At 39.5% G+C, this 18,617-nt stretch overlaps 1 protein-coding gene across 1 annotated transcript in view; it reads left to right on the top strand.

Annotated features, from left to right (window-relative positions):
• Nucleotides 1–18,617, top strand: part of TENT4B (terminal nucleotidyltransferase 4B) — a 771,840-nt gene that overhangs the window by 98,681 nt on the left and 654,542 nt on the right. The gene's annotated exons all lie outside the window — the stretch shown is intronic.

The raw sequence follows: 18,617 nt of genomic DNA, 5'->3' as shown, positions 1-18,617 counted from the left end.
TTAGTTTAGAAAGCAAGACAGGAAAGAATGTCTCATGTTGATAATGATTACATTCTTGAATAGATTCTAGGACTATGTTAGTCTCTTTGTCAATAATTCTAGTGTAATAGTCAGACAAAGACCTAACAAACTTCATTGAATATTCCTGTTGAATCTGAGCCCATTCAGTTATTAGATTCTCATCAGGGTCTCCCACAAATGGTTGGATTTTGACTCTGAGACCTCTCGGACAGATGCCCTTAGCCAGTACTTAACTAAGGTCCTTTCCTTACAGTATAGTGATTTACATTCCAAAAATATTGTTCAGGGCAGCTATAATTTCAATAATTTATAGCAATTCAAACTGTGTATGTTCTGGTTTATGCATTCTATGGTTTTGGCGACTGCTGCAATTACTGCCGCCATACATACAGAAAAATATTTAGTGCATTCATGCAACCATTTTGATGGCATGCTTTTGATTTTTGTAAATGTATTAATGGACATTACTTTGGTAATGGTTTGGAAATGTTAACTAGTGTGCTGAATAATCTTTGGAAACTGTAGGGCGTAAATGAAAACTACTTGTTATTTATACTTTATGCAAGCACTTCAAGACCATATTGGTAGTGATTTTGATACTGTCATGTGCATGCTTATGTACACATTTAGTTGAGGTTTTCTGACAAATTATTATAAATATTAAGGGTATTATATCAGCAATATATACCATGACCCAATAGTGTTACTTTTGGGATAAATAAGTAGATATTTTTATACATGTGCTTCCCCCCCCCCCCCTTTTTTCTTTTTATTAATATAGTAGACTGTTTATACCATTTAACATACAGATCATACTGATCTAATCTTTGGGCTTACAAGTTAAATATTAGGTAATAATTATTATTCCATTAGTTATAAATATTGCCTCTACTATATTGTTGTTCATATTCATATTTTATGTCGCTATAGATATCATATTAGGGACAGACCTGTTTATGCATTTTCATACTAAATAATTGGATACAGTATTTAACAATAACAAGTTTTGTTTCACAACATTTACAAAGGGGTTGCATTAGATTGCTTTATTTACAAATTTTGGGACTGACAAGTGGGCCTGTTATTTTGAATATAGTTGTTCAACTAGTATAGTGTAATATATCCACTATATATAAAAATTTTTCTTAAATATAATTTCTGATACAGGTCTTAGTTATATCCTTTCCAACTTCATTGGATTTCCTACAGTTTCTATAAACACGGTTGAATATTGGTATTTTGGGGACCCATAAATATATTTTAACATCTTTGGACTGAGCTAATCTTCAAATTTGGGTACCAAACATTATTTTTATTTTGTATAATTTTTTATTTTCATTATACCATTATTGTCCTGTAGCTGACGTGGTAACATTGTGCATTACTTATGCACTTACGATATATGACCATAATTGTCTAAATACTTACAGGACGTGGCAATAATATCCATTTAAAATTGGACAAACAATATGGATCTAAACCAAATATTATTAGATCTATCAGCAGACAAGGATGACCTTGCACCCTTTGGAATTGGTAATGAAGCTGTGGTCTCTGGCATTACTATTGCCATTCAACCAAAAGAAAAATGTGAGACACTTTTTTCAAATTTAAACAAAAATATGAAAACTTTAAGATCTAGTGTTTGGCACCACAAATTATTGAAGGCCTATTTGGCTAAGGGCATCTGTCCGAGAGGTCTCAGAGTCAAAATCCAACCATTTGTGGGAGACCCTGATGAGAATCTAATAACTGAATGGGCTCAGATTCAACAGGAATATTCAATGAAGTTTGTTAGGTCTTTGTCTGACTATTACACTAGAATTATTGACAAAGAGACTAACATAGTCCTAGAATCTATTCAAGAATGTAATCATTATCAACATGAGACATTCTTTCCTGTCTTGCTTTCTAAACTAAGTAGTGAATTATTGGGTTTTGAAACCATTTTAAAGGAGAGGAAAATCAAAAAATTTTCTCGTGATCTTATGGATTATGAGAAAGGACAACCTTTCAAACAAGTCAGACATGTTAAATTTCAAGAAGGACATATTAAAACTAACATTAAGTATCCATCCAATTCCAAAAGGAAACGCCCGAGGTCTATACTTAAAACTAAGGGTAATAATGCAGAATCAACAGATTATGATACATCATCTGGGACAGACACGGAGACACAGTCCACTTTAGATTCCCCCAACCCCAAACGGAACAACAACATGTCCCCTTTAGGGAGCATAGAGGGAGGAGGGGTGGCAGGAAGCACAAAAAAAGTTACAAGTCTGGAAAACTTGTTGCAAATGTTGTCGAACAAGTAAATAATGTGCATAACATTTCAAAAGTTATATTAACAGCTGAACAAACATCACTATTAAATAAAGGACTGTCCTTCATTCCTGGATTTTTTGTGTCTGAGGATAATTTCACACAGGATTTATTTTCATTTTGTAGGTTAATGAATCTCAAGTTATTTTTTCAGGATAAAGAAGATGTTGGTTCAACACAATTGGATTCCTTTAAATATCATAGTTCATCTTTTACACCTCCTATGCATCCGACTGTTAATTTATTCTTACGCAGTGTCTTAAATGAGTTACATTACCAGTATAATCACGTGTTACCTATGCCCAATAATATGACAGATGTTGAGAAATCATGTCTGTTAGAATTAGTACGTAACAAAGATTTGGTGATTATAAATGCAGATAAAGGAGGGGCAGTGGTAGTGTTAGATTGGAGCTATTATGACAATGAAGCATATAAGCAGTTAAATGATGCTCGGTATTACACTAAGATGCCACTTGACCCTACTCCAGTTTTCAAAAAACAGATTGATGATTTTTTACAATTGGCCTTTGACAATGGCATTATATCAAAGAAAACATTAAACCATTTAACAATTTCTGACCCCATTAGACAATACATTTACTTTCTACCCAAAATACACAAAGATTTGTTTCATCCACCTGGCAGGCCTATAGTGTCAGGCATGGGCTCACTAACAGAACCACTTTCTGAATTTTTGACTACGTATTTAAAACCTTTACTACCATATGTGAGATCTCGTATACAGGATACTACTCAATTCTTGAGCATAGTCAACGATATGCAGTTAGATTCAAACTGGTGGCTCTGTACTTTGGATGTGAGCTCACTATATACAAGTATCCCACACTGGGCTGGCCTTGATGCTATTGAATTCTGGTTACATCAATCCAATATGTATCAACCAGGATTTAATACTTTATTATTAAACTTAACTGAGCATGTGTTGACCAAAAATGTTTTCTTTTACAATCAGGAATGTTTTTTGCAAAATAATGGTACAGCTATGGGGGCATCCTTTGCCCCCATATATGCTGACCTATTTATGGCTTATTTGGAACATATTATGATCTATGATGTTACTCATAACCTTTTTTTGCCTGAGATAGACATCTGGCGCAGGTATTTGGATGATTGCTGGATGGTGTGGAGATCGGATATTCCATATCTCCTTGAATTTGTAGAATATCTAAATGATAATAAATGGGGAATTAAATTCACCATCAACTATGATTTAAAATCTATCACTTTTTTGGATGTTCTAGTAACAAGGAATATGGATAATACTTTAAAAACTGAGACCTATAGAAAATTTCCCGAATATAACACCATTCTCCACGCCTCCAGCTTTCATCCAAAACATATTGCAAAGAATATTCCGAAATCGCAATTTATCAGAATGAGAAGAAATTGTTCTGATAATGCTAGTTTTGGTCTACATGCTCAAGATTTGTGTACGAGGTTTAAGAACAGGGGATATAACTCAGGTTTTGTTACAATGGCTTTGAATCATGCATCAGCATTACACAGACCTAACTTGTTAACATACAAACCAAAACCAAACAAGAAAAGCATACTGCGTTTTACTACCACGTATGGTAGAAACACCAATAGCTTCATCAACATTATCAAAGCAAATTGGAATATACTGGAATCAGATGCTAAAACCAAATCTATTGTTCCAAATACATGTTTGTTTTCATTTCGAAGGGCAAAAATCTAGCTGGACACTTTAATCATTATAAACACCATTTGGAAGCTTCTTTATCCAATATATACCAAACAACAATTTTGGGTGATAAACTCATAGGTTGTTTTCCCTGTGGACATTGTGTTAATTGTAAATTCATAGCAAAACAAAAGAGTTCACCAGTCGAAATAGTAATCAAGTGTTTGACATAAAATTTTTGCCAACTGTAATAATGGATTAGGCGATTTATATGGCACATTGCAACTGCCATTCATTTTATGTTGGGCAAACTTACCAGTTAAGTTACGGATATCGAACATTTGAGCGACATCAGATGTAAGAAAACATCTAATGCGCTATACAAACACACATTGATGCATAATAAAGCTCAATTTCGCTTCACAATAATTGACAAAATTATTGGTGATAGAAGTAACAAAGGGGGTTGGCACACTAAACTTGATCTAAAAGAAAAAAAGTGGATCACCAAACTTGGTGCTTTGTTAAATCCAGGATTAAATGAATATTTATAGAATATAATAATAAAAAATATTAAACATGGATTTCAAATAATTTTCTCACACATGATATGTCTCTTTACACATGATATGTCACATCATTAATTTTTGTATTCATAAATATGTTTGGTTGTATTTATTATTTAAATGCCACATTTATTATTGAAATGCCATATTTGTTTAATATTTATGAGCTTGATTGATTGATTAATATAACCAATCATGGAATTGTATGTTATATATAAACACCTTTATTTTTTGAATGGTTCTGTTGATATACACTGAAGAAGGCTGGGTTAGTACCTGGGCCGAAACCGGTATGTGGGACCTATCTGGTGTTTGGGTAGTTTATTAATACCTCAATAAACTACCTTTTACAGTCTAACCTCGTTGCTGGCGTTTTTTTCTGTTATTCAAGGTGCATTTGGCAGAATCTTCCTGTCCTGAGGGTCAACTGACTGCCAAGAAAAAGGTAAAAAAAACAACTTAGACCTGACACTGCTGCTGTCCAGCTTCCTCTGGATGTTTCTCTTGAGGCTAGTGAAAGCTTGGAGGATTGTCCAGTGGTTGCTTCAGATTCCTCTCCTGAAACCCTGTTGGAGGTCAAAATAATTAAATTTTAACCCACCTTACTGTCTTATCAGATAACACTGTATCTTCTGTCTTTGTTTCAGGATTGGACATTATACAGTCTTATCCATTATCTCAGAGAATACAGTCAGAATAAGGTACCTTGAAATCCTGATAAGTTCACATTTCCTTTGACTTCTTTTTTTTGTCTTTCTCTTGAGTTATTTCTTCCAGAACATACTTCCCACATGTTTATGTGTGTGCGTGTGTGTGTGTGTGTGTGTGTGTGTGTGTGTGTGTGTGTGTGTGTGTGTGTGTGTGTGTGTGTGTATATATATATATATGTATATATATATATATATATATATATATATATATATATATATATATATATATGTATATATATATATATATATATATATATAGGTGCGTAAACAATACTGGCATTTTCTTATAAATAAACATTGGCCTACATTAACCATTCCTTTAGTTAGGTCTTTGTTATTTTTCCACTGAAGGCTTATTCCTAAGGTTATGTTATCTATGGATGAGTTTTTAGCCAGATGGATAAACTCGTTTAGGTATATGTTGTTGTATGGATATGGTTCTCCTTTTTCTTTGATGGATGTTCCAGCAAATGGATTTTTGTGTGTGTATGTACTTGTATGTATGTGTGTATTTATATTTATATTTTTATATATATATATATATATATATATAAAATATACACATACACACACACACACACACACACACACACACTGAGAAATTATTCTTAACATGTATGTGGCACTGGTCTGGGCAGTCTTATTGTTGTCTGGGAATCCCTGCTGTTGAATCATGATGTGGGAAGTGTTGTGTGGGGCCTGTAATTTTGTATTGAGTTCTTAGTTGCGAATAAGAATAGTACAGTGATATGTGGTAATTTCTTGGCAGTAGCCCACAGCACCCTTAGCTAATGCAATTAAACTTGACAGTATTCCGTGTATGTGTAAGAAGTGCTGCTAAAAGCTGGTCAAATAGAAGACTGTCAAATGTGTGAAGTCAGGAAATACTGAAGGAGTTAAAGAAGTCCTATGAATCTGGGTAACACTGTTTTTTTACCGAAAGGAGGGGGGTCATTGGGTAATACACAGGTGGTCATAGTAGTTCAGGTGTTGTGTCCAGTGACAGGAGATCTCTGTCATACGTGATGCCATCCTGAGTATTCTGTGGCAGAGCTGCTTTTAGCAGTTGTTCAGTATCGCACCGTAAGTGATGCAAACATTGTAGGAAGTAGTTCTCTAAGCCTTTTCTATTTTTTTTTCACTCTTATGCGAGAAAAGTAACATTCACCAAAGATTGCATGAAAGGGCAGTCTTTGGTATTTGAGATAACAAAATAGATGTTTGCTTGCAAAAATGTCTTGTGGTCTAAAGGATAGGAAGTGTTTACCTGCTGTGGTTACATATTAAAAAAAGTATACTTTTAATAGGTATATTATAGCAATAACCCACGCCTGGGTATGGGTAATGCTAAATTTACCCACGGTTGGCGTGGTTCGCCCTCGGGACCAAACAAAGCCAACCGTGGGTAAATTTAGCATTACCCACACCCAGAAGTGGGTTATTGCTATTATACCATGACATTATTTAAGAAAAGAAACTATTACTTTTCTTAAATAATGGCATAGTATAATGCCTGTTTGCTGCCCTTCCGCAGATGTCTGGCATCCGCGGCAGTTCTGATGTACTCAGAGCTGTGGGCAAAAGCAACGGAGAAAGCAAGCTCTCCGTTGCTTTTTTTTAGTGTTTCGCTATGTTAAATGAGTTTAACATAGCGAGACAGTTTTAAAATAAACAACGGGTCCGTTGCTTATTTTAAAACTGTCTCGCTATGTTAAACTCATTTAACATAGCTAAAAAGCAACGGAGATCTTGCTTTCTCCGTACAAACTGTCTCGCTATGTTAAATGGGTTTAACATAGCGAGACAGCTTTAAAATAAGCAACGGAGATCTCCGTTGCTTATTTTAAAGCTGTCTCACTATGTTAAACCCATTTAACATAGCGAGACAGTGTTTTAAAAAAACGAGTTATACTAATGGAAAAAGTCCGGGCGACCGGACCTTTTTCCATTAGTATAACTCTATTTACAACGGGCACGCTGGCCAATCAGCGTGCACGTTTTTGGGGGGGGGGGTCATGGTATAATTGAAAATAATGTTGTAATTTGAGGAAGACCTTGCAAACTTGTACATCCAAATATGAATGAAAATTTGTAACGGTATAGAGGTGATGATGGTGGAAACTTCTCAGTCAGTGCAGGAGTCTTTCTTAGTGCTCCTATTTTGTATTTCTCTTAAAGGCTGTTTCTGCTTGAGATATTTTTTGCTGCCTGAATCACAGCCAGTAGTGAGGGAGTGTAAATCAGTTACTTGGAGCACATTATTTGATTTGGTATTTTGAATGAAAATCACTGCACCTTTGGGGTAAACGAGGTTCACTCATTGCAGTGACATCATCAAGAAAATAGAAATTTCGTCAAATCTGGAAGTCAGGTTTCTCACACATTGGGTGTTGGTTGGTTATAGTGAGAGAACATAGGGGCACACCTCTTTAGTTAAAAGTTGATTATGCCCCAAGTGGAACATTTCCTTTCATCAGAGTGCATTTCCATCCCTATAAGGCAACCCCGCTCTTTCACATATTAAAATGCATGACTTGGCAGTTTTTCCTCTCTGTGGTATTTCTGTCCTAGTCAGTTGTCTGTGCACACCATGCTGAGGCTGAATCAAATCTAATGATACTTTCATTAGAGATTTGTTTACCTTGCTATTGTTAAGGAAAACAAACACACCAAGGTACCTGCAGGTCTTTTTTTTTTTTTTTTTTTTTATTTCGTAACCGTTAAGGTCATAAAGTTCTTCAGGCACAAAATTCACAACTATTTGATTATGCACCGCCATAAAAAGCTGCATTCTTTTCCTTTACTGTGGCCATAAACATAATAAACCTTTTTATAATCCGGAGATAAGTAAACCAGATAACTGAGAGCAGCTTCACTAATTGAGCTGACTCTGGGAAGGAAGACGGAACCTGAAACTCAGAAAATGTCAGTATTTAAAAAGGTTATCTCTTTTTATTTCTTATCTTTTTCCAAGAAATTTCATAGTTGGTGCAACACATAGGAAATGCATATGTAAAATGCACTACAAAAAGTCTTTTTACAGAGGATACTCAAAATATTGCAGTATTTGTCACTACTTCTGCATGAATTGGACTGTGATCTGACACAGAATAAAGCATTATAATCTCATCAGCTATGCCCGCACAGTGCATTATGGGTAAGGAATAGGTTTTCAAGAAAACAGGGTCACATCAGCAAGTTTGCCTGCCATAGGGCATTCGTGTTTAGGGGAAAAAAAATGAATTGGTAAGTGTTGTTATTGTGGTACTGGCTGGTTTGGATAGTGTCAAAATTCATGGTAAGCTCCCCCTCCAGTATTTGCTGATGGTGGATGTTCTTCATTCCACATTGCTGCAGTCCTAACTATTGGGTAGTCCGCTGTCCAGTCGGCCCGAATACCAAAGTATATGGCTGACGTCGGTCAGGGCGCATTAGACTGACGTCAGTACGTCAGGGTACTAATGCGCATGACCGACGTCATATCCTCAGTCTTTTTTGCCGCATGGTCCGATGCAGAAGCAATTTTGCGAGTGCAGGTTGGCGTTCTGAAAGTTTCTGAAGTCAGAGTTTCAGACCGAATCAAAGTTGGCTAAGTACCCGCTAGAATATTTTGGTTTTTTCTTGCCTCAGTATTTAACCGGATGTCAGAAAAAGTGAATAACTGTATTTCTTGTGGGAAACAGATACCTCATAGGGATTACCATACTTTGTGTATACCTTGCTTAGGGCCTGAGCACGACGTTGTTGGATGCCGCTCTTGTGCTAGATTTAACAAACGCACTATTAAGAGAAGGTTAGACTGTGCCAGGTTAGTTTTTGGGAAGCGTTGTAATTATAAAATGCCGTCGGAGGCTCCGACGCCCGCTTCGGCCAAAAAGCGCAAGGACAAAGCAGCAAAGCCTAGAGTGGAAGAACCGACAGTCCCAGACGTTGGATCTTTAGAAGGCTCAGTGGAGCCGGAGGTTTTGCCAGGTGTTTCTTTGGAGTCTCAGGGAGAGACTTTACTGTTACAGGATGTATCCTCGCAGGAAGTAGGCCAGGCTGAGGGGGCTTCTCAGGTGGCTGTTCTTCCCTCTCTTCCTAAGGTGGTTAGAGCCTCCCCTTCTGTTTCCAAGGCTTCTTTGAGAGGCAGGCCAAGTTTAACTTCAGTGGGGGTTTCTCCTAGTGCTTCAGGGTCTTTGCCTAAGAAACATATGCTTAAAATGGCAGAGGATTTGATTACTATGATTAGAGGTTCTATGCCCCCTCCTGATAAGAGGCCTAGGGTGGAACCTGAGTTTGAGAGTTTTGAGCAATGTTCGGAGGCTTCTGAGTCTTCGGCTGAAGACTTGCAGGAGTTTCCTCCTTATTCTGATGTGGATGATTCTACTCCTTCAGCTTCTCCTCCTGAGGATTTTTCATTTTCAGAGACTCTGCATTCCATGAGGGAGCATTTTAAATGGGAAGGTCAAGATTTCTCTGATTCCAGGAAGAGGCTTAGGGAATTCTTGTTTTTACCCCAGCATAGGCCTTTAGCTATACCTCCTGTTCTGAATGTGGTGGAAGATGTTTTTGCAGAGGCTTCCCTCAATCCTGATTCTTTGCCTCCTGCCCCAGTTAAACCGGATAGGTACTATAGGGTGCCTGAAGCTCATAAGTATCTTTTTAAGAGTCCTAGGGCAGACCCTGAAACTGTCTCTCAGGGGCCTAAAGGTGTGAAGGCCTCTGTTGTTAAAAATCCTGTTCCTCCTGATAAAGAGGCAAGGGCTTTGGATAGATGGGGAAAGAAAGTGTATACTTCTTCCACTTTAGCCATGAGGGCGTTGAATTGTCAGTTTCACATGTTAAAATATCAGAATTATCTCCTTTCACAATTGAAATCTAAGGTGGATGCTCTGGCAGAAGGTATTGAGTGTAAAGAGTTGCAGGATTTAGTTCATGTGTCTGAACAGGTGGGTAAACATTCCTTGCAATGTGGTTTTGATGCTGTGCAGGCCTCCTCGAGGGTGTGTGCCACTGGTTCTGTTCTTCGTAGGCATGCCTGGTTGAGAGATCAGAATTTAGCTGAGCATGTTAAAACAAGGATTTTGGATGCTCCTTTGCAGTCTGATGTGTTGTTTGGTTCGCCTGTGGAAGCAGTCTTAAAGAAAATGGAGGACAAGGCTAAGTCTATGCAAACTGTTAAGGATTTTTTGCAGGTGCAGCCTCCGAAGTTTAGTAGAAATTGGCCTACTAAGGGATGGACTTATCCTGCTTATGATTCCCAGTCTAGGGGTAGGTCTAGACGTGGTAGGGGCAGAGCTCAAGGTTCTTTTAGGCCTAGGACAGGAGTTCCCCTGCTCAGACTTCTGGTGAGGGCAGGGGTCAGTCCTTTCGTAAGCAGACCCAATGACCTGCCTTTTCAGCTGCCAGTACATTCTCGCCTGGCAGCACCTTTGGGAGGAAGGCTGTCTCTTTTCAAAGAAAATTGGGATTTAATTACCCAAGACAGATGGGTTCTGGATATCATTCACCACGGTTACAGGTTTTATTTCCATACCATGCCTCCTTTCAAAGGCATGCCAGACATTCCTCCTCTACAAAGACAAGAGGCTCACAAGCAAATTTCTCTGTTGCTCCACATAGGGGCCATTCAGCCAGTTCCTGTGCCAGAAAGGGGCCTAGGATTTTATTCTCGCCTGTTCCTAGTACCGAAGAAGGGGGACACGTGGAGGCCAATTTTGGATTTATCTATCCTCAACACTTATCTGGACATTCCCAAGTTCAAAATGTTGACGTTACAACAGCTTTTACCTCTGCTGGGCAAGGATCACTGGATGGTAACTTTAGATCTCAAGGAAGCTTACCTTCATGTGCATATAAGACTAAGTTGCAGGAAGTATCTGCGTTTTCGAGCTGGAAATTCTCATTATCAGTTCACTGCATTGCACTTTGGCTTATCCACTGGCCCCAGAGTATTCACAAAGGTTCTGGCTCCAGTGATAGCTTACTTCAGGCTAAAAGGAATTCAAATCTATCCTTACTTGGACGACTGCCTGATTCTAGCTCAAGAAAAGGAAGACCTTCTACAGCATTTGGATTATGTCATAGCAGTGCTAAGATGCCTAGGGTATTCTGTGAACGAAATAAAGTCCAGTCTAGTACCCTCTCAAGACATGTGCTTTCTGGGTGTGAGACTGAATACAGCAGCCCAGATGGCCTTTTTAACCCCGGACAAACAAAAGAATCTTTCCAGTTACTTCCATCAACTATCTCTTCAGTCCGGGCTGACTGCAAGGACAGTCCTTCAAGCCTTAGGGTTCATGGCATCTTGTATTCTGGTGCTTCCCAATGCCAAACTGCATATGAGGAAGCTGCAATGGTATCTCAAAATGTATGGACACAGCACTGCCAGGATTTGGACACTGTCATTCAAATAATACCTTGCATTCAAAAGGAATTTTTGTGGTGGGCTCAGGAATGTCACCTAAACAAGGGACTCTCTGTGACCCGGCCAGAGGCGAGTCAGATTCTAACGACAGATGCCTCAGACATTGCTTGGGGAGCTCATCTAAATGGAAAGTGGATACAAGACAAGTGGCCTGCCAGACTACAGCATCTACATATCAACATGAAAGAGATGTTAGCAGTCCAGTTTGCATTAATGGCTTTCAAGGAGTTACTTCTTCCAGGGCAGGTGTTGATTCTAACAGACAACACAACTGTCATGTGGTACATCAACAAACAAGGGGAACACATTCTTACCCATTGTGCAGGCAAGCAATGATTTTATGGGAGACTGCGCTCAGCTTGCAACTAACTCTTCAGGCAAGGTTTCTGCCGGGAGCACAGAACTCCTTAGCAGATGTGTTAAGCAGACAAATCATGGATCCCCACGAGTGGAAACTGGATCTTCATGTATTTCAAAATTGACAGTGTCATGGGGAACTCCAGACATAGATCTGTTCGCTTCTCCACTAAACCACCAGCTGCCAAAGTTTTGCACAAAGAGGTTTCATCACACAGCTTGGAAAGTGGATGCTCTTTCTTTCAGTTGGAAAAATCTTCATGTGTATGCTTTTCCACCTCTGCCTCTTCTCCCAAAGGTGCTTCTAAAGGTCAGACAAGACAAGCCAAGGATGATTTTAATAGCTCCAGATTGGCCTCGGCAGCACTGGTACCCATTACTGAGGAGTCTGGTAAGGAAGCCTCCATGGCCTTTACCCTTGATTCCACACCTGTTGTCTCAGAGGGACGGTCACCTGCTCAATGTCAAGCTTCAATCTCTTCATCTAACAGCCTGGCATATTCTGTTTTGAAAGACAGCAGGTCTCAACTTCCTCAACAAGTTTTAAATGTGATTATGGAAGCCAGAAGACCTAGTACAAGGAAAGTGTACGCAGAAAAATGGAAGAGATTTTTATTTTGGAGTGCAGCAAACAATTTGGAGATTTCTGAGCCTAATTTGAGTGTGGCTCTTCAATATCTTACTGAGTTATTGGACAAAGGTTTGTCTTTCTCTTCCATTAAGATTCATGCTGCAGCAATTTCAGCTCACTATGATTGTGACCCACCATTGTTTTCGCATCCTTTGTTCAAGCAATTTCTTAGAGGGGCAAAGAATATAAGACCCCCACGTAGAGCTCCTACTCCTGCTTGGGATCTCAATTTTGTGTTGGAGAAACTTACTCTACAACCTTTTGAGCCTGCTGCTACTGCTGAATTGAAATATTTGTCATGGAAGACTGCTTTTTTGTTGGCCATTACTTCTGCAAGAAGGGTTTCTGAGTTGCAGGCCCTTATGGCGGTAGAGCCTTTTTTGATTTTTCATAAGGATAGGGTATCTTTACGTACTAATCCTTCCTTTATGCCTAAGGTGGTTTCTAGTGTGGCTTTAAACCAAACTATTCATTTGCCTACTTTTTATGCAGATCCCCAAAATAAAGGGGAAAAGATTTTGCACACTTTAGATGTACACAGGCAATTGCGTTATTATTTGAGCAGGACTAAGGATTTTAGGCAGTCTCAGCAGTTGTTTGTTTCTTTTGCTTTGGGTTCAGACGTCAAGCCTGTGTCAAAACAAACTATTTCTAGGTGGATTGGGTTTTGCATTGCATTTTGTTATTCCCATCATGGCAAGGAGATTCCAGCTGGAATTAGGCCTCATTCCACTAGGGCTACTGCCACTTCTACAGCATTTCTAAGGGGTGGCCACTAAGGATATTTTGGAGGCAGCTACTTGGAGTTCAGTGCATACTTTCTCTAAGCATTATCACCTTCCTCTCTACTCTAAGTCTAGGGCTGGTTTTGCCACAGCTATTTTGCAAGGCATGTTGTCAGTTCCTGCTTCCTTATGATTTGCCAGCCTCCCTTACCTCTGCTTTGGGATTCTACCCAATAGTTAGGACTGCAGCAATGTGGAATGAAGAACATAGTACAGTTTTGTACCTACCATAAATGTAGATGTTCGAGGATCCACATTGCTGCAGTCCAATTTACCCTCCCTCCTTCCCTCTGTGTTTAAGGGTGGTTGTGTAGGTGAGGTTATATTCTGGTAATTTTGTATATATTGTACATATTTTTGGTGCAGGTATGTTTGGAATTTTTGGTTTTGGCCTTAGCTTTTCAGGGTCTTCTGACATCTGGGGCAAGAAAAGACTGAGGATATGACGTCGGTCATGCGCATTAGTACCCTGACGTACTGACGTCAGTCTAATGCGCCCTGACCGACGTCAGCCATATACTTTGGTATTCGGGCCGACTGGACAGCGGACTACCCAATAGTTAGGACTGCAGCAATGTGGATCCTCGAACATCTACATTTATGGTAGGTACAAAACTGTACTTTCTTTAACTGGGCTCAGTGTACATTCTTGTTACTTTGTAGGCTGAGCAAAAGATTTAACAGTGCACTTTCTGGTTTAATGTGAGCACATTAGTTATCTGGGAAGTTTCTGCTGTGATGTATAAGTGGGGTTTCAGAAAATTGTGCAAATGTGGTAAAGAAAGTCTGAAAATATGGAAATAACCTTCCAAAATAGGGGCATCCAGTGCAGGGGTCAGTCTGTCCTGAAAATAGACATGATCCTGCACAATAGGGACAGTTGTGAGGTCTGCCATGGAGGTAACTGACTCTGTAGCTGAACAACCGTATACCTAATTTTGGATACTTTTGTCATATTTCTTGTTTCTAAGTACAGTAAAGTGGGCCACTGTCTAGTCAAAAATGGCTTTGACTGGAAAATATTCTAGCTCTACCCATGGTAGTAGAAGCAGTAACAGCACATCCCTTTCTTAGTCTCCCAGCCTGGGATGACATGGTCAGCAAACCTCACTGCTTTGCCAGAGGCTGTTTGCACCTGGCACGACTAGGGTTTCACCTGCTCTTGACTCCCCCATAGTGTATTTCTTTAGGCAAGGTCTGAAAAACAAAATTACCGACATGAAAATTGACAACTATAACAAAATAAGGGTTATGCTGCTAAACGGTAGGAGCTTAAACCAAAAACTGCACACCCTGGAAGCACTTCTATCCCTGGAGGATGGCGATGTCTGTGCAGTCACAGAAACCTGGTTCAAGGCCTCAGAGAGTACCTAAGACTTCTAGACTACAATACCTGCCACACCTTCAGACTGCAAACAAATGTATGAGAACCAAAGGAGGCAGTGTTTCTGTCTATGCTAGAGATAAATTCACCTCCCAACTAGTTAGACTGGACAACTCCATGGAGTTACTCCAAGTTCATATTACTGTGGGTAAAACCCCATTCAACTCATAGCTAGTTATAGGTCCCCCTCCATGGATCATAATGCACACGAGGTCCACTTAACCAAATTGGAGTCGGTCCAAATATTGCCAAACACTCTGGGCATGTCAATTATCCTTCCATCAGCTGGGAAACCTACTCTAGAACTAACTCACTAGCGCAAAAGATCCTTGGCTTTAACTCAAATCCCCTGGAACAAATTGTTCAAACCCCATCAAGAGGAGCAAACGTACTACATCTGGTCCTCACTAATGCGACAAATTGATGCACCACCACAGCTGTTGGATCCTCATTAGTTATATCTGACCACAAATCAGTTGCCTTCGAACTGGAACCAACACCAGAACTCAAAAAAAGCAAATTCAGACTAAACAACTTCACCAAAGCCAAGTATACCCTCCTAGAGGAAGGTATAAATGCTTTCCAAGTCCCACTCCCAGCTGGAAGTAGTAACTACATCAAAGCTTACACTAAAGCCCTGTACAAGTACTTGTGTATGTGTATAGACTCTGCAGTTCCAGTATCAAAGCCAGAGCCCCAAGTAAAAATGAGCCACTGTACTGGACATCCAGCATCAACAAACGCAAAAGGTTGCTGTCTAAGGAAAACTAAGGCGAGGCCCCAACAAATGGAAAAGCACCTTCCTTAGCCTCAACAGGCAAATAAGACAACATGTCAAATCCTCTAAGGGTAAGTTTGAGGAACTCTTAGCAGTCATAAGGATAAACCATAAGGCCTTTTACAGCTATGTACGTAACCTAAAAGTTAGGACCCAAGCATGCGCTGAACTAATGACTATCTGTATCCCACACACTGATCCCGCAGAAATAGCAAATGTGCTAAAGGACAGATATGGGGAAGATTTCACTCCCTTATCCCTTCCAAACTTATCACAAACCTTGCCCCAAACTCCACCCCACCCTACATTATTTGAACAGCAGGTCATTAAAGCCTTGTCCAAGGCAAAAAAAACCCCACAGCTTCTGTGGTACCAGAAGGCTTCCCAGGCTGTCTTCTAAACAAACTAAAACATCAACTAACATCACCATTAAGTACCCTATGCAATCACAGCCTAACCACAGGCTTTTTTTCTGTGGACTGGAGAACAGCAACAGTTATTCCCCTCCACAAAGTTGACTTAACAACAGACCCAGGGAATTCTAGACCATAAGTCTGAATTCTAGACCATAAGTCTGACCAGCCTCATCTGTAAAGCCATGGAACGTGTCATCATGCATCTCATAAATAAAGACATAGGTGACCGTCAAACCCTGGATCCAAGCTAATTCGGCTTTGTCAAGGGCCAAGCCTGCCTGTTAAACCTGGTGGATATCTTTGAAAATGTGACCAGGTCCATTGACGAGGGCATATCTGTGCACACAGAATACCACGACTTGGCAAAGGTCTTTGACACAATCCCACACTTGGCACTACTTTAAAACTGCGCAAATTGAATATAAACCCCTTTGATGTTAGATGGGTTGCCAACTGGTTCACAAACTGGCCACGCACTATCAAAGTGGGTGACTCCACATCAGCCGGTAGACCTGTCACTAGTGAGGTGCCACAAGGGTCAGTGCTTGGTCCCCTACTGTTTGGTATATACTTCTTAGATGTTCATGCCAAAACTAAGGCTCTATGGCTGACCGTGTTTGTGGGCGACTGCAAACTGGGTGCAGTTATTGAATCCCCAAATGATGTCCGTATACTTCAGGAGGATCTTAAGCAGACCAGTGACTGGTGTCTTAGTCACAGTCTCAAATTGAATGCAAAGAAATGCATCATTATTCCCTTTAGTAAAAACAATGTCCCTTCATGCTATCAAATTAAAAACAATACTCTGTGTACCTACGAAATGGTAAGAGATCTGGGATCACAAGTAGACTGTGGCCTTAACTTTGACCATCATGTGTCTACTGAGTAAGGAAGACTTTCTACAGAGCATATACACCTCTAGAGCAAACTTGTCACTAATCAGGCCCATAATTGATTACAACTCCCTTTTCGGCATGTACTGTACAAATCACCTGCAGGAATTGGAGAGACCTTAGAGGATTCTGACTAAGATCATCAAGGGACTCTGTGCTTTACACAGACTGACTAAAGTCCCTGTCACTGTACTTGGTTTCTATAAATGTCTTAGGGGAGACTTTTACGCCTGGCTTACAGAGCAGTCTCCAAGCCAAACCTAATGAATTTGCTGCACATCCGTAAATCAGTCAGGACTAGAGCTACCCATTCCATGGACTTAAATATTGTCTTTGACTTGTATAGGATGTGTTGGAGGGACAGATTGGTCTCTCAGCGACTGCTGAGCCTTTGGAATATGCTGCCAATTCATATGAAGCAGAGCACCTTTGTGACACTGCTCAAAAGGAACCTGGATGAGTGGATAAGGCACTGTAGATTCTTACCAGCGATAGCGCCCACAACCCTCCTGGACATGGGCATTCATTATTAAATATAATCCTGGGTGTTGATTAGAGTATCTATGGGATTACATTGGGATGAAGCAACTAGGTTTGAAATGACCTCCGGGTAGATAGCCTAGTCACCTCCTATGATCCTATTAATGACTGAGTAGTGCTGCGATGTCCAGACTGTACAAACATTCTATGATCTTCCTTCTCTGAAAGAAATACTGTGAAATACATTTATCAGAATTTCTCTGAGGTCCCTTTAGGAGAGAATAATACCAGGTGGATTGCTGATGTACGTCCATTTTTGTCTGGTATGTTGAACTTTGTGTTATTTTAGAGCACACTGAAATAGTATTTGAATTGGTGAAAATTAGCAAGGGCTCTGATTAGTGGAAATGCAATCCGCAATTAATATTTTCTGTTGATCTAGTTAGGCGTAAGAAGAAAGTTGTTGATATCCAGTGATCAATTATTTAAGGTTGGGAAAAAGTTTTTTTTTCTTTTTCTTTTAAAGAAGAAACCTGTTGGTGAATATTGGTAAAAGTGAATGATTTAGCTAAAACTGTTGTATTAGGAGCCACTTCGTTTTTTTTTGTATGTATTGCTGAGTCTGTCTTATGTAGTGTTTAGTGATGATAATGTACAAGTGAAAACTATGTACAGACGTTTGTTAATACTGTGATGTCTTTACTCTTTAAAATGTTTATTGGGGTTTCCTATAGCTTTCCTTCCAAGTAGCAAGTACTTTTTAATTTTATGGCTGCAGTCACCATTTGCTGAGATCCTTATGCCCAGGAGATAAAATGTCACTGTAACCACTTCCTGTCTATTTGCAAGTAATTGACAGAGCTATGACATTTTTACTTTCACCTTCATCAACAGACTCTTCAACTCTCACCATCTGCATACCTAACATAGTTAAGATTTCTCATTGCAATTTTGATTCCAGCATCTGGGTAGTCTTGAGTATTTTACATGGTGTGTGCAGTGTATAAGTTAAATAAGCAGGGTGACAGTGTCTAGCCTTCTGGCACTTGTCTCCCAATCCTGAACCAGTCATTTTTTTAACACCTTTATTAAATTATCGCTTAAGACACAGTCAGACGTACAGTCACAGAAAAGAAAATAAACCTGATTAACATTTTTTCCATTTACATACATTGTACTTCACATATCTTTAT

This window comes from Protopterus annectens, chromosome 8.part1, assembly GCF_019279795.1.
Source record: "Protopterus annectens isolate FY-2018-M chromosome 8.part1, PAN1.0, whole genome shotgun sequence".
Classification (NCBI taxonomy): domain Eukaryota; kingdom Metazoa; phylum Chordata; order Ceratodontiformes; family Protopteridae; genus Protopterus; species Protopterus annectens.
The sequence above is the reverse complement of the archived record's forward strand: the minus strand, read 5'-3'. Positions and strand labels throughout refer to the sequence as shown.